Here is a 15180-nt window from a genome sequence, read left to right as displayed (position 1 = left end):
ACGTTTTGTACATACAGTGTGGAAATTCGCTTCTCAGTTCGTGTTTGAAATTTGAGATTGACAGAGTCGAAGAGATGGTTCAATGTTAGAGCTTCTGCTGCTCTCGTAGGCCCGAGTTCAGTTCCCGTAACCCTCGGCAGGTGACTTGCAGAACTGACTGTCACTCCAGACCCAGCGGATCTGACGCCCTCTTCTGAACTTGACAGGTAACCATATCCATATGTACACACACACACACACACACACACACACACACACACACACACGTATACATGCACACACACACGTGCACACATGCACACATGCACACATGCACACTTGCACACACACAATTTTAAAAATTAAATGTTATTTCGATACATGACTTGAGTCATAGGGCCAGAAAATAGTCTGTAGCATGACCTCATTTTACTGTTTTATAGGAAATCCCTGATTTTTTCTTCTTAACTTGTGAGTGTTTACATATGTTGACTTGAACTTCAAAAAGCTGTTTTAAGGTCACAATGACACGCACCTTTAATCCCAGATCTTGGGAGGCAGAAGCAGGCAGAGTTTGAGGCCACCCTGGTCTACAGAGCAAGTTCCAGAACGACCACGGCTACACAGAGAACCCTGTCTCAAAAACAAAGAAACAAACGAACAAAAGGCTGTAGAGAAGAATGCCGTGACCTCACCGTCTTCACCATCCTAGCTTACGGTGTCTTAGACAGTGTTCAGATTGATTTGCTCACACAAACACACAGCTTTCGAGCAGCCCACACTGAAGACCAGAAGAGCAAAGCGGTCCATCCTCTCTGTTGCCATTGGAGCTAAGAATAAAGTAAGCCAGGGGACTCGTTCACATCATAAAATTCTTTTCCTCTCCAGTGGTCACCCTGGGAGTCAAGGTCACAGCTATGACAAAGTGTTACTGTTGCTTGACAGATGGCTGGGTTCCTGCCACGGTATAAGATCTTTCATTTCTTCAATTAAACGAGTGGAAATGGACACCACCTGGCATCCCGTTTTTATGATGTCAATAAAGCTCATTATAATTACACCATGCTGTTGACAAACGGCCTGCCGAGGGTCCGACGGATATTTTTAGGTCGCCTGCTCTCAGAAAGCCAATGACAGATGAAATGGTTTCAAAGGCTTTTGGCCACTGGTTAATAAAGGCCTCGGATGTCACCCGTTTTCATTCATGTTTCTCCAGCTCTCGAGTAAGCGAGATATTACTTATTGCCTCATTTTCTTTGCATCTGTAAGGCAGTGGAGAAACCTGCAAATTAAAAACAAACCAAAATAACGTTCTAGAGGCAGTGGTGTGGGCATAGCACAGCAATTCACTCACAAATCCACTCTCTTTGTTTCTCTTTCTTTCTCCCCCCGGCCCCGCCCCTGGCATAGTCTCACAGAACTAGTCAAACTCCCTATGCACCCACGATGACCTAGAACCCCTGACCCTCCTACCTCCACTTCAGGAGTGCTGAGATTACAGACAAGAACAACCCAGTACAGTTGATGCTGGGAATCAAGCCTGCGGCCTTGTGTGTGCCAGGCGAGCCCTCTAACCGCCCAACTACATCACCAGCCAAAGTTAGGCCAGTTTTGGAAGTGGCCATGTTCTGAAGCGTGTGCTTCAAACCCATGCTTGCTCACTATTAGTACAACTAAGAAAATCCCCAGCAGAGAAAAGGAGGGACAACAAAGCAAAATAAAACAAAACAAAATGAAGGTTATGCTAAGTGAAATGAAAGGGCCTGTCATTTAATTTTATTGGGAGGCAGCAATGAAAGCGAGATATTGTAGAGTGTGAATTACAGAAGGAAAAGCAGGAGCTGGAGAGAAGGCTTCGTGGTTTAGAGCCTTCTCTGTGTTCAACCTGTGTTTGAGTCCCAGCATCTGCCTGGTGTCTCAAAACTGTCTGTGTCCCCAGTACCAGGGGATCTGATACTCATTCTTGGCCTCCGCTGGCACTCCACATATGAAGTTCACAAACATACATGTAGACAATATGCTCATATCCATTATAAATAAAGAAGTAAATTTGGAGCCAGGCATGGTGGTCCACACCTTTAATGTCAGCACTTGGGAGGCAGAAGCAAGCAGATCTCTGTAAGCTTGAGGTCAGCCTGGTCTACATGGTGAATTCCAGGAGATCCAGGACTATGTAGAGAGACCCTGGAGGGAGAGGGGCTGGAGGGGGAAGAGGGAGAGAGAGGAGGGGAAAGGGGAGGGGAGGTGGAGAGCTGTAACAAGTAAATTTTCAAAATTAAATAAAAGACTATCAAACATTCTTATTTTAAAAAACAAAACCAAAGTAAGTAAACAAATAAATTAAGGTATGAACTCTTCTTTCCCTCATGAGTAATAAAGACATTTTTGGGGTTTGGTTTTATTTTTTGTTTTTAAAAAGAGTCTCACCATGTTGATCTGGCAGGCCTGGAACCCACAGAGCTCAGCCTGCCTCCCCTTCTCTAGTGCTTGGATTAAAGTTGTGTGCCACCGAGCCTGGCAGTAAGGGTTTCACAGGTTAATGCCTAGAAACACAAAAGCTATATAAGCCACGTGTAATCGTCACTCTGACACTTTACAGCTGCTTTTGGCTTCTTCACTGACTTTCTAGTTTTGGATTCATAGGTCTTGTGTGACATTGAAGTGTTATCAGGTCTACAAGACCTTGCAGAGGATCAAATTTCAGTTCCTAGTACCCATGTGGAGACTCACAACCGGCTGTAACTCCAGTTTCTGAGTATCTGGTGCCCTCTTCTGGCCACTAGGAGTATTGCATGAATGTATGTATGTACACAAGGAAGCAAACGCATACACATAAATAAAAAATAATAAAAGAAAAAGAAAAGCTATTGCCTAAAAGCATATGGTCTCGTATCTAACAGTCATAAGCTCTGATTGGCTGCTAATCAACAGTCATACGCTCTGATTGGCTGCTCTCATACACTCTGATTGGCGGCTCTTTAAAACTTTATCTATTAAAAGGGTGCAAAGACCAGCCAAAGGCGGACTATGGTGATGGAGGAGGGTGGGCAGACACGCAGTGGCCAGTGGGTCTGAGAAGTGGAGCTAACCCTGTTGACAGTGCTGACTGCTTACAAGATATCTTCTCTGATGTTAACTACAATGGCACTGTTCACCTTACAATGGTTGATGTCTGATGTTATGCGATGTGAATTGCACATCTATTTTATTTTTTATTTTAGATGCAGAGTCTCTCTACATATCCCTGGCTGTCCTTGAACTCACAGAGACCCACCGGCCTATCTAAGTGCTGGGATTAAAGGCACAGGGGCTACCATGCCAGCTCAATTTTGTTTTATTTTTAAAATGAGCCAGCAAGATGTCTCAGAGGGTAAAGACTCTTGCCACCAAGCCTAACCACCAATCCACATAGCAGAAGGAGAGAACCAACCCTTGACAGTTGTCCTCTGACTTCTCCTGCATACCATGACTCACTCATGAACAGATTCAAGAGCACACAGTAGAAAGAAAGATGGTAGGCAGGCAGGCAGGCAGATAGATATTTTTAAATTGTTTCAAAAGAGAGGCTGGGCATAGTGAAACTTGACTGTTATCCCACCACTTGGGAAGTAGAGGCAGGAGCTTCAAAAGCTAAGGTCGTCTTCAGCTACATCATAAGTTCAAGGCCAGCCTGGGCTATGTGAGACTATGCCTCAAAAAATAAATACATAAATAAATAAAAAAACTAAAGTAGCTAGGGAGATAAAGTCAGTGAGTTGCGGTGACCTGTGACACTCTTGGCCTTGCCTGTTTCATCCATTGAGTTCGAATAACATTTCCTTGTTACTTTTGCAGGACTAGAGTGTAAGTCTAGTTAAGCCCTTCAAATGAGAGGTCAAGAACCTGGAAACTCCCTGCCCAGATTCCCTAATTTGAATTTCAGAAAAATAATGACTCAATTTTAGCCTATTCCTAGACGTTCAGGGAGCACGCTTACCCTGAACATTGTCCTTGAGACAGGGTCTCATACGACCCACACTGTCCTCAAAGTCCCTGCGTTGCCAAGGATGATACTGAACTCCCCCTCCTCCTCCTCAATGTTGGGATTATGGGCGTGCGTTACCATATCTGGGTTACTTTTATGCAATGCAACCCAGGGCTTCTCACAGGCTGGGCAAGCATTTTATGGGCCAAGCTACATCCCTGGTCATCGTATTTTATTTCGTGCTCATCGGAAGCTTAACTGGGGATCTTACATTTTGTCAATCACACAAGCTCAGGGTCTCCCCAGTACTTGAGGCGAGCTAACCCCATCTTTCCTGATAGCATTTTATCACTTTCCTTTAAACGTATCAAGCCCAGTGTTCCAAGTTTCCTCTGGAGGACTAGGAACATTTCACCTTCTTTCCTACCCCAGGACCTTTACACATGGGACACCTCTCTGCGCATGCCTGGCTTCCTCTCATCCACAAAGTCTCTGTTTATGAGGCTCCTTAGAAGAGTCTTCCCTGGGGGGCTGGAGAGATGCCTCAGAAGTTACAAACACTTGCTGCTCTTACAGAGGACCCAGGTTCGGTTCCCAGCCCCCCAGAAGGTAGCACACAACCACTTCCCCCTCCCCTCCTGGCTTCCATGGACACCAGGCATGTACACAGAACACTTACATACATGCATACATGCAGGCAAAACACTGATTCACATGAAATAAAAATAAACAACCTTTTTATCAAAAACAAAACTCTTTCTGGGCCAATCTGCGATCTGAAGCAGCCGTTCACCTCCCAGGACTTTGCGTGTTGATCGATTATCTCACGACATTGATCATGCTCAAAATGATTTGGGTTATTGATGGTTTTAATTCATATATGTATTTATCTGCTACACCCTGTTTGAATAGCATCCGTGGCTATTTATTTTGCTTTCCATACTTAACCTTTTTTTCCCCAAAAAAAACAGGGTCTTGGTCTCAGGTAGCCCAGGCTGGCCTTGAACTTTTTTAAAGATTTACTTATTTCATTTTTTTTTAGATTTATTCATTTATTATATATAAGTATACTGTAGCTGTCTTCAGACACACCAGAAGAGGGCATCAGATCTCTTTACAGATGGCTGTGAGCCACCATGTGGTTGCTGGGATTTGAACTCAGGACCTCTGGAAGAGCAGTCAGTGTTCTTAACCACTGAGCCATCTCTCCAGCCCCCTACTTATTTCATTTTTTTCCCCCAAAAACAGGGTCTTGGGTCACTTGTAGCCTAGGATGACCTTGAACTTTTTAAAGATTTATTTCTTTCATTATTTTATGTGTATGAGTGTTTTGCCTGCTTGTAACCTGTGGCCCACGTGCATGTCTGAAAAAAAAGAGCATCAGATGCCCTGGGCCTGGAATTAGGGAGTCATCATGTGAGTGCCAGGGATTGAACTCAGGTCCTCTACAAAAACAAAAAGAGTTCGCTCTTTCTTTCTTTCTTTCTTTCTTTCTTTCTTTCTTTCTTTCTTTCTTTCTTCCTTTCTTCCTTCCTTCCTTCCTTCCTTTCTTCCTTTCTTTTTTCCTTCCTTCCTTCCTTTCTTTCTTTCTTTCTTTCCTTCTGCATTGGGCTGGAGAGATGACTCAGTGGTTAAGAGCACTGACTGCTCTTCCCAAGGTCCTGAGTTCAATTCCCAGCAACCACATGGTGGCTCACAACCATCTGTAATGGGATCCTATGCCATTGTGTCTGAGCAGCAATGGTGTACTCATAACATAAACGAATAAATAATTTTAAAAAAAAAGAGCCCAGGTGCTGTGCACAGGAGACAGAGAGCAAAGGGCTTATCTGATGAACTCAGAGCTGACGGTCCGGGATCTGAAATTCTCTGTGGTCTCTGTAGGGGCAGAAAGCCGGAGACAATGTGTGTACAATGTGGTCTCACCCCGTACATGGTTTGCATAAGATGCACAGATCTCCATTTGTTTGGGGCTTTTAGAAATATTGTTTATTGCCGGGCATGGTGGCACGGGCCTTTAATCCCAGGCACATACCGTGGCAGGGGCGGGGCATGGGGAGATGGTAGTGGTGGCAGAGGCAGTCAGATCTCTGACTTCTAGGCCAGCCTGGTCTACAGAGTGAGTTCCAAGATAGCCTGGGCTACACACAGATTAATCTAAACAGCTTAGCCTTGGGCTGGGGGTAAAGCTCAGTGACCGTGCTTGGCTAATGGGTGGGAGGCCTTAAGTTCTATCCCCACCATGACAAAAACGAGCACACAAACAGCTCAGGGTGGGAGGTTTTGGTTTTATTTCTTTGTTGTTGGGTTTTTGGGTTTTGGGTTTTTTTTGTTTGTTTGTTTTGTTTTTGTTTAAATCATATTTCCTCTTTTCTGGTTCTAGCATTTCTTTCTCAGAAATGGAGAGGTCTAGCAAGAGGCCCTCGTGAGAACTGAAGGAGGTGGGGAGTACTTTCAGAGGACAAATGTCACAGGCTAACCCAAATGCTCTGAGCAACCATCACAGACCATCTTAGACCTCCTCAGCAAAGCATGGGCACCACAAGAAATCTGTGGTCTGTACGACTCAGATACTCTAGAATCTGTTGAATCTGTTGTACTGTTTGGTTTTGTCGTGGGTCCTTTTTTTCAAAGACAGTTTTATGTGCACAAGTTTTGCCCTAATGTATGCATGTGCGCCGTTGCATGCCTGGTGAGCATGGAGGTTAGAAGAGGGCATCAGATACCCTGCAAGTTTGGTTGTAAATGGCTGTGGACCATTGTGTGGCTGCCAGGAATTGAACCCAGGTCCTGTGCAAGAGCACCAGATACTCTTTTTTTTTTTGGTTCTTTTTTTTTTTTCGGAGCTGGGGACCGAACCCAGGGCCTTGCGCTTCCTAGGTAAGCGCTCTACCACTGAGCTAAATCCCCAGCCCCAGCACCAGATACTCTTAACTTCTAAGTCATCTCTCCATTCGCTTGATCATGAGTCTTAGTATCTTCCACAGATATTTCCCTTTTGAAATAGCATCTCCTGTAGTCCAGGATGGCCGTGAGCTTAATATGTAGCTTAGGATGACCTTGAATTCTGAAACACTTTGTGCAGATAAGTATTGCCTACTAGAACGTTTATTTCGTTTCTCCACCCACTGGGCGATCCTCCTCACTACCCCTGCGGTACTTCCTAATTGATCAGCAGCATTTCCTCTTTTGATCCAGCCTCAGTGACAAGGGAGGAAGGAAATAGGTGGCATTCTAACTGGGTTACGGTTGCTGTGTGATACCATGACCAAAGCAACTTGGGTTTATTTCGACTTACACTTGCATTACTGAGGGAAGTCAGGACAGGAACTCAAACATGACAGGAGCCTGGAGGTAGGAGGAGATGCAGAGGCCATGGAGTGATGCTGCTTGCTGGCTTGTTCATCATGGCTCGCTTAAACTGCTTTCTTTTAGTGCTCAGGGTCACCAGCCCAGGGACAGCACTACCTACAAGGGCCAGGCCCTCTCCACCAACCTAGCTAAGAAAATGCCTTAAGTTGATCTTTTCTTTTCTCAATAGTTTATTTTTTTATTCACTTTACATTCTGACTGCAGCCCCCTCTCCCTTCTCTCCTCCCAGTCCCGCCCTTATAAATCCCTCTCCCCACTACCCCCTACCCTTCCCAGAGAAGGGGGGACTCCCCCTTCGGTACCACCCACAATGTCTAGTCTCAGCAGGACTAGGTACATCCTCTCCCACTGAGCCCCAACCAGGCAGTCCAGCTAGGGGAAGGGGATCCAATGGCAGGCAACAGAGTCAGAGACAGCCCCTGCTCCAGTCGTTGGAAGAGTGGGAGATAGAACTGAGCTAACAGGAGAGGTCAAGGCACACCACAGGAAGACCTACAGAGCCAACTAACCTGGGCCCAGGTGGGCTCACAGAGACTGAACCACCAAGCACAGAGCATGCAGGGGTTGGACCTAGGCCTCCTAGACATTTGCAGCAGACACGCAGCTTGGTGATATAACCACCTCATGGAGGCGTTTTCTCAATTGAGAATCCCTCGTTCCAGATAACTCCAGCTTGTGATAGAAGACTGGCCAGTACCGGGCACCAATCTGTGCATACAGCAGACTATCATTAGGAATCATTCATTGATTTGTCTTTTGTTTTTTGGTAAGTCGTCTTTGGTTCTACTCTAGGTCTCTGAACCATCCGGCTTCTAGCTGATATCAGTGGTAGGCCTGCTCTTTTCTGAAGGGAAGTGGATCTGAGGAAGAGGGAGGTAAGGGGGCTGGGAGGAGTAGAGGAAGGGGAGAATGTGGTTAAAATATTACTGTGTAAGAGAAGAATAAATTAAAAGGAGAAAGAGAAAAAGCTAGTCCGAGCAGGCGTGATGCCCAAACATGTTCTCAGATGTAACCAGTATGGTGAGGTGTGTACATTTATTGAGGGCCTTGATGCTGATGCTCTCTTTAAAGGTAAGGGCGACAGAGAGAATGTGGCTGCATTAGTAAGGTATTTGCCTGGCAAGCATAAGGTCCTGGGTTCAATGCCCAACACTGCAAGAATGATCCAGAGTAGATGTGGGACCATGAAAGGCAAGGTTCCTGGTTGAGCTAAGGCTCAAAGCCCCAGAGACCCTGAAGGGACGGTAAGGGCTTTACCTGCTTCCAGGCACCAGACCCCTGTCACTAGCCGCAGCCCGCCATAGATTTGTGGCCATCAGTCATGTAAGGGCAATGCTCCAAGCCCCTCCACAGGTAGAGGACATGACCACAGGTCACATAGGCTCAAGACAGATCTCCATGCTAATGAGGTACCTAAAGCCTGGAGGCTTAGCCAACAAGCTTTCCTTCCCAGACACTCCTCCCTACAAAAGGTGTTTAACCTCAGGCCCACCTGAGAAGTGGGGCATGGTTTTACACATCCACTTTCCACCATGACAGTAAACGCCTTAAAACCGTAAACTGTCTCTTTTCATGGGGATCGGCCGTGGGGAGACATGGAGAAGGCTTTCAGCTGTAGAGCTGCCATCGAGTCTCCCATAGAAGGCCTCTCCGCGCTGCCGGCCATGACTGCCACCAAGTCCAAGACTACCACTGTCAGGCCAAGGATAATCCCGTGGGACCAGCCAGAGCTCCCCTTTCCCCTCCCAGCTCCCGGCCCCCAGCTGTGGGCCCAGGTTCCATTCCCAGCTCTTCCTCAACTTCCAGCTGCTGCTGAGTGTCCAAGAGCCTGGGAACCAGATGGCTCGGGCCTCCTCGCAGGCCCGGGGACCCCCAAACCAGCTTTAACTGTCTCATGCCTCGGACTGTGCTCTCCTCCCCCTTGCCCTCCAGCAGTGTCCCAGGGCTTCTCTACGGCCCACCACCTGCCTGGTGATGGCGTGGGCTAAGCACGGTCAACTTCCAGTGACCCGCCTCCCCGAAGGTCGTGCCCTCAAGTAAAAATTATAAATAAGCATTAAAATACAAAAAAATAAAATAAATAAAACAAAAAACAAAAAAACTCCAAAAATCTAGCCACTCTACATCACCTTTTAAAACATTAATGTCTGGTCCAAAGAATGAAGTTATTACAGCACATCTTAAGAGCAGCTGGCTTGTGCTTTCCTTTGAGGGTAAACACATAATTAGGTTAATTTGAATGTTTGATTCTTATCAAATTTCGTCGGTAAGCCCAAACTCGAATTTGTAACAAAAAGACCTTAATGTGATTACATCAGAAACGGCTTCTTGGTGGTCTTTGGGGCTCAGGAACGCTTCCTGGCACAACACCCTGTCAGCTGGTTTCTTGCTCTGTCTCTTGACCTAGGGTTGATTTTATTTAGCTCTTGGATTAAAGGTGTGCGCTAGGGCTGAGCCACACCACAGGAATTTTCTAGTTCGGGTTGGGGATTTAGCTCAGTGGTAGAGCGTTTGCCTAGCAAGCGCAAGGCCCTGGGTTCGGTCCCCAGCTCCGAAAAAAAATAAATAAATAAAGAATTTTCTGGTTCACAATGTGATCAAATGTCCTGCGACAATGGGCCTCTGAGATTTTTTTTTATTTATTTTAAAGATTTACTTACTTTATTTATATGAGTACACTGTAGCTGTCTTCAGACACACCAGAAGAGGGCATCTGATCCCATTACAGATGGTTGTGAGCCACCATGTGGTTGCTGGGATTTGAACTCAGGACCTCTGGAAGAGCAGTCAGTGCTCCTAACCGCTGAGCCATCTCTCCAGCCCGGCCTCTGAGATCTTAATGCTCCCCGTTCTGTTCTGGAGATAGTCAATGAGACAAGTGAGCTGGGGAGGCCTTCCCTTCCATTCCTTACAAACAAATGTTTCGTCAGTTTTCCCCACTGGTTAGAAAATGAATCTCCAGATAGGTGTTCCTCCCTTGCTTATGAGTTCACTCTTGTATTATCCACTCTTGGGAGCCAGTGCCTGCTGGCCTTCAGGAACCTGTGATAGGACAGGAGAGAAGCTTCCACCCCTGGAGGTACCCCCCTCCAGGAGTTTCTCTTGTTTCTGAATAGGCAGTGTGAAAGCAAAACCAAGTCTTGGCCTAGCACCAGTTCCAACCTGATTTATCCGTAACAGAGGAGAGTCCTATTATGGTAAGTGGGGTAAGCCAGACACAAAGACGGATATCACAAGTTCTCCCTGAAGGAGAGAGTGCAAAAACCTAACAGCTACTATGCCCTGGAAGAGGGACCTTATAATAGGTCCCAAAATTCAGTCAGATAAGAAACATACATTTGAGTATTCTGTTGGACAATAAAAGTGACCGTAGGGGCTGGAGAGATGGCTCAGTGGTTAAGAGCACTGACTGTTCTTCCTGAGGTCCTGAGTTCAAATCCCAGGAACCACATGGTGGCTCACAACCATCTGTAATGGGATCCTATGGATGCCCTCTTCTGGTGTGCATGAAGACAGCTACAGTGTACTTATGTACAGAAAATAAATATTTTTTTGAAAAGTGACTCTAGTTTCTAACAATTTGCTATGTATTTCAGAATAGCCGGAGAAGCCTGGCACAGCGGTAAGTGCCTGTGATTCCAGCAGGTGTGTAGTAGTGGCAGAAAAGTCAGAAGTTCACGGTCATCTCAGCCATGCAGTGTGATGAGTTCTATGCAAGCTTGGGCTACATTAGACCCTGACTCAAAAAATAGCAATGACGGAGACAAAATAGCCCCCACGTGCAGAAGTTTGTCTGGTGCTCCTAACAGGAGAAGGGTATGGCTTAAGCCTAAAATGGTTGAATGTTAAAAAATAATAATAAAAAAAAAATACAGATGTGAAAAAAGTTTCATCCAAGCATGAGATATGGTTCTGCTGCCCTTAAGATCGATACTAATAAATCTACACGACAGGATTAGAGGTTGATCTCAGGACCTAGGGAGATGGCTTGGTTTGTAGAGAACTTGTCTAGCATGCAGGAAACCCGGACTGATCCCAGCATTACCTAAACTGGGCGTTGTGGTACACACCTGTAATTCTACCCCTTCAGATAGAGGCAAGAAGATTGAAAGTTCAAGGTCAGCCTTGCCTATATAGCAAGGTCAAGGCCAGCTATGGCAGAACTCTTTTCTAAAATAAAATCTAAAAATATATATATATATATATTTAAGTCTGGAGTAGTGGGCTGGAGAGATGGCTCAGTGGTTAAGAGCACTGACTGCTCTTCCAGAGGTCCTGAGTTCAAATCCCAGCAACCACATGGTGGCTCACAACCATCTGTAATGGGATCTGATGCCCTCTCTGGTGTGTCTAAGTCCGAAAACAGCTACAAGGTACTCATAAATAAAATTTTAAAAAAAAGTCTGGAGTAGTAAATCATACCTATAATCCCAGCTCTCTGGAGGCTAGGATGACAGGACTGCTGTGAGTTCAAGGCCAGCCTGGGCTACATTGTTAGCACTTGTTCCAAACAGATAGATAGGTAGATGATAGATAGATAGATAGATAGATAGATAGATAGATAGATAGATAGATAATTTAAAAATAAATTTGTCACCGAGTGGTAGTGGAACTCACCTTTAGTTCCAGTAGAGGCAGGGCTAATCTCTGTGAGTTTAAGGTCAGCCTAGTCTCCATAGTGAGTTCTAGGACATCTAGAGCTACATAGAGAGACCCTATCTAGGGCAGCTGGGGGCAGCCACAAAAAAAAAAAAAACAAAAAACAAAAAACAAAAAAAAAAAAACAAAAAAAACCACTTTTACAAAATAACCATGGTATGTAATGCTTGGTTGATGAGAATGTTATAAGGAGAACTCCCAAAACTGAGTTACCTAAAAATGACCCTGAACTCCTGATCCTTCTGCCTCCGCCCCCAAGGGCTGGTATTACAGGTGTGCACATGCCCAGCTCAGGCTGCACGTCTTCCAAATGTGTCAAGACGATACCCAAGGCTGATTCTGATTCATAGCAAGCTACCTGGGAGAAGCCTGAGGGTCAGAGTCCAGCCAACTTCCAGGAAGGGAGCCTCCAACAGCAGAAAGCCCTCCTTGCACATAAGACCCCTGGCTCCCTTTCCCATTTTCTCAAATTCTGCACCCAAAAGGCTCCAGCACTGACTTGCAGGAACTCGGAGATTGCCCCTCCCTGCTGCTCTTCCTCTGGAGCACACCCTCCCCTTGGCTCCTCCTCCAGGAAGCCCTCTTTGACCCCCGTGTTCCCAGGACTCTCAAGAGTAGGCTTGAAGAACAGGCCCTCAGCCAGGGCTGCCATGGGAATCCCCTAAGAGCTTGAGACGACAAGGCCCACACCCTAGACCAATCAAACCAGAATTTCTAGGGTGGGATCCAGTATAGAGGCTTCTTGAAAAGTAGGTCACAGGTGTGTATTATACAAAATATCTCTAAAGATTTGCCAACCTCAGACGGCTCTCCAAACCTGTCAGTAAAATCCCATACAGTGCTGTACCACACTGAAGGCTACCCAGCCGAGCGTAATGGCCCATTCCCGTAATCCCAACACTCAGGGGGCTAAGGCAGGATGTAGAGTTCAAGGCCAGCCTGGTTTATATGATTCTATCCCAACCCCTCCTACTAAAACTAGTCCAGCACTTAAGAAACCAAAGCAAAAAAATTGTCATGATTTGAGGCCAGCCTGGGCTACATAGCAAGACTTTGTCTAAAAAATTTCTTTTTAAACATTTTTGTATTATGTGTGTGTGAGAGAGTCTGTGTGTGTATGTGTGTCATGTGAGTGTCTCTGTGTGTGTGTGTCATGTGAGTGTCTGCGTGTGTATGTGTGAGTGTCATGTGAGTGTCTGTGTGTCTGTGTGTCTGTTGTCTGTGTGTGTGTGCGTGTGTGAGTGTCTGTGTGTGTGTATGAGTGTGTGTGTGTGTGTGTGTGTGTGTGTGTGTGTGTGTGTGTGTGTAGAGACCAGAGAACTAATTGTAAGAGTCTTCACCACATGTGTCCTGGGGATGGAACTCAGGTCAGACTTGGCAGCAAGTGCTCTTGATTTCTAAGCCACCTCAATGGCCCCAACAACAACAAAACATTTATTAAACAAGAAGCCAGAAAGATGACTTAGCAATTAGGAGCATCTCTCTCTGAGTTTGAGGCCAGCATGGTCTACACAGTGACTTCCGGGATTGCCAGGGCTACACAGCAAAACCTTTTCTTGAAAAAAACAAAATAATACAACAGAAGCTGGAGAGATGGCTCGGTAGTTAGAGAACTGACTGTTCTTCCAGAGGACCTGGGTTCAATTCCCAGCACCCATGGGTAACTCCAGTTCTCGGGGATCTGACAACCTCACCCAGACTTGCATGCAGGTAAAACAGCAATACACATTGTCATGGTGTAAATATGCTTGGCCCAGGCTAGCACTATTTGGAGGTGTAGCCTTGTTGGAGTAGGTGTGTCACTGTGGGCGTGGGCTTTAAGACCCTCACCCTAGCTACCTGGAGGTCAGTATTCTGCTAGCAGCCTTCAGATAAAGACATAGAACTCACAGCTCCTCCTACACCATGCCTGCCCGTATGCTGCCATGTTCTTGCCTTGACTGAACCTCTGAACCTGTAAGTCAGTCCCAGTTAAATTTTGTCCTTATAAGAATTGCCTTGGCAAGCGCAAGGCCCTGGGTTCGGTCCCCAGCTCCGAAAAAAAAGAAAAAAAAAAAAAAAGAGTTGCCTTGGTCATGGTGTCTGTTCACGGCAGTAAAACCCTAACTAAGACACACATAAAAATAAAAATAATAAATCATTTTTAAAAAGAAAGTAGGGGTTGGGGATTTAGCTCAGTGGTAGAGCGCTTGCCTAACGAGCGCAAGGCCCTGGGTTCGGTCCCCAGCTCTAAAAACAAGAAAAAAAAAAAGTAAATTCCTTTTATAAAGGGAGGAAAGGAAAAAAATAAGGGAGTCCTGTTAACCAAGTGGTATCTCCAAGAGTCCATTTGGCTATACTGCCTTGGATAAATAGGGATAGGGTAGAATTTGTGTTTATATTTAATTCCTTATCCTGTTTACTTGGTGTTTCTCTTGAGCTAAAAACAAAATTGAATGTTTCGTTTGTTTTCTTTAAAATAAAAAAGAGGGGAGGTAAAAATAGGGGCTGATGAGATGGCTTAGCAGGTAAAGGTGTCTGCAGCCAAGGCTGAAAAGACCTGAGTTCAGTGCCTGGGCCTGCATGATGGAGGGAACAACCAACTCCTATCAGATATCCTCTCTCTTCCACAAGCTGAGGCACACTCTCAGCCCAATGAATACACATACACACGTGAACACAGGCACAAATACACACATGCTGTCTACCCAAAAACATGTAAATACATACACACAAGCACTTGCACACATGCACACAAAATTCAACTCTGGATCAGGCCCTGCCGTAGGCTCTGGAGACGAATGAATTATGATCTCTGTCCCACTGCCTTGTGTTGCTGCCCTCAGGTAGTGGGGCAGAAGAGCAAGCTTCACCCTACGTGATCGGACACCACCTGAACCTGACTGCTAGAAACGGTTCAGGAAGGGGCCTGTCAGCCGCTTAGTCGTGGACTGAGATGGCGAAAACCTGTGCTGCAAATGGGCAAACAACAACCCTTATAGCCATAGATCCCAGTACACACAGAGCCCAGGCACGGGAGAACAGCATTGCTTAATCTCTGGGCTCTGCCTCTGGGACTGTATTTCTGTTTTCTTAAGTCATTTCATGTACCAGGGGGAGAATCAGAACAAAGCAAATATTAACAATAAAAGATACGCCCTGGGTTGTCTTAGCCAGGACCCAGGTGTATGTGTGGCAGAGCAGAGACTGCGGGGAGAGTGACATTT

The 15180-nt window shown here is 45.8% G+C and overlaps 1 long non-coding RNA gene across 1 annotated transcript; it reads right to left on the bottom strand.

Moving 5' to 3' along the window:
- Positions 1-387: 387 nt before the first annotated feature.
- LOC148002786 (uncharacterized) lies at positions 388-12637 on the bottom strand. Its single transcript, XR_015631479.1, has 3 exons — positions 12333-12637; positions 9976-10171; positions 388-1261 (listed from the first exon to the last, which is right to left on the bottom strand). It is a non-coding gene; the product is annotated as an uncharacterized LOC148002786 (long non-coding RNA).
- Between the last annotated feature and the right edge of the window lie 2543 nt (positions 12638-15180).

This window comes from Rattus norvegicus, chromosome 10 (genome assembly GCF_021556685.1).
Source record: "Rattus norvegicus strain SHRSP/BbbUtx chromosome 10, alternate assembly SHRSP_T2T, whole genome shotgun sequence".
Classification (NCBI taxonomy): domain Eukaryota; kingdom Metazoa; phylum Chordata; class Mammalia; order Rodentia; family Muridae; genus Rattus; species Rattus norvegicus.
The sequence above is the reverse complement of the archived record's forward strand: the minus strand, read 5'-3'. Positions and strand labels throughout refer to the sequence as shown.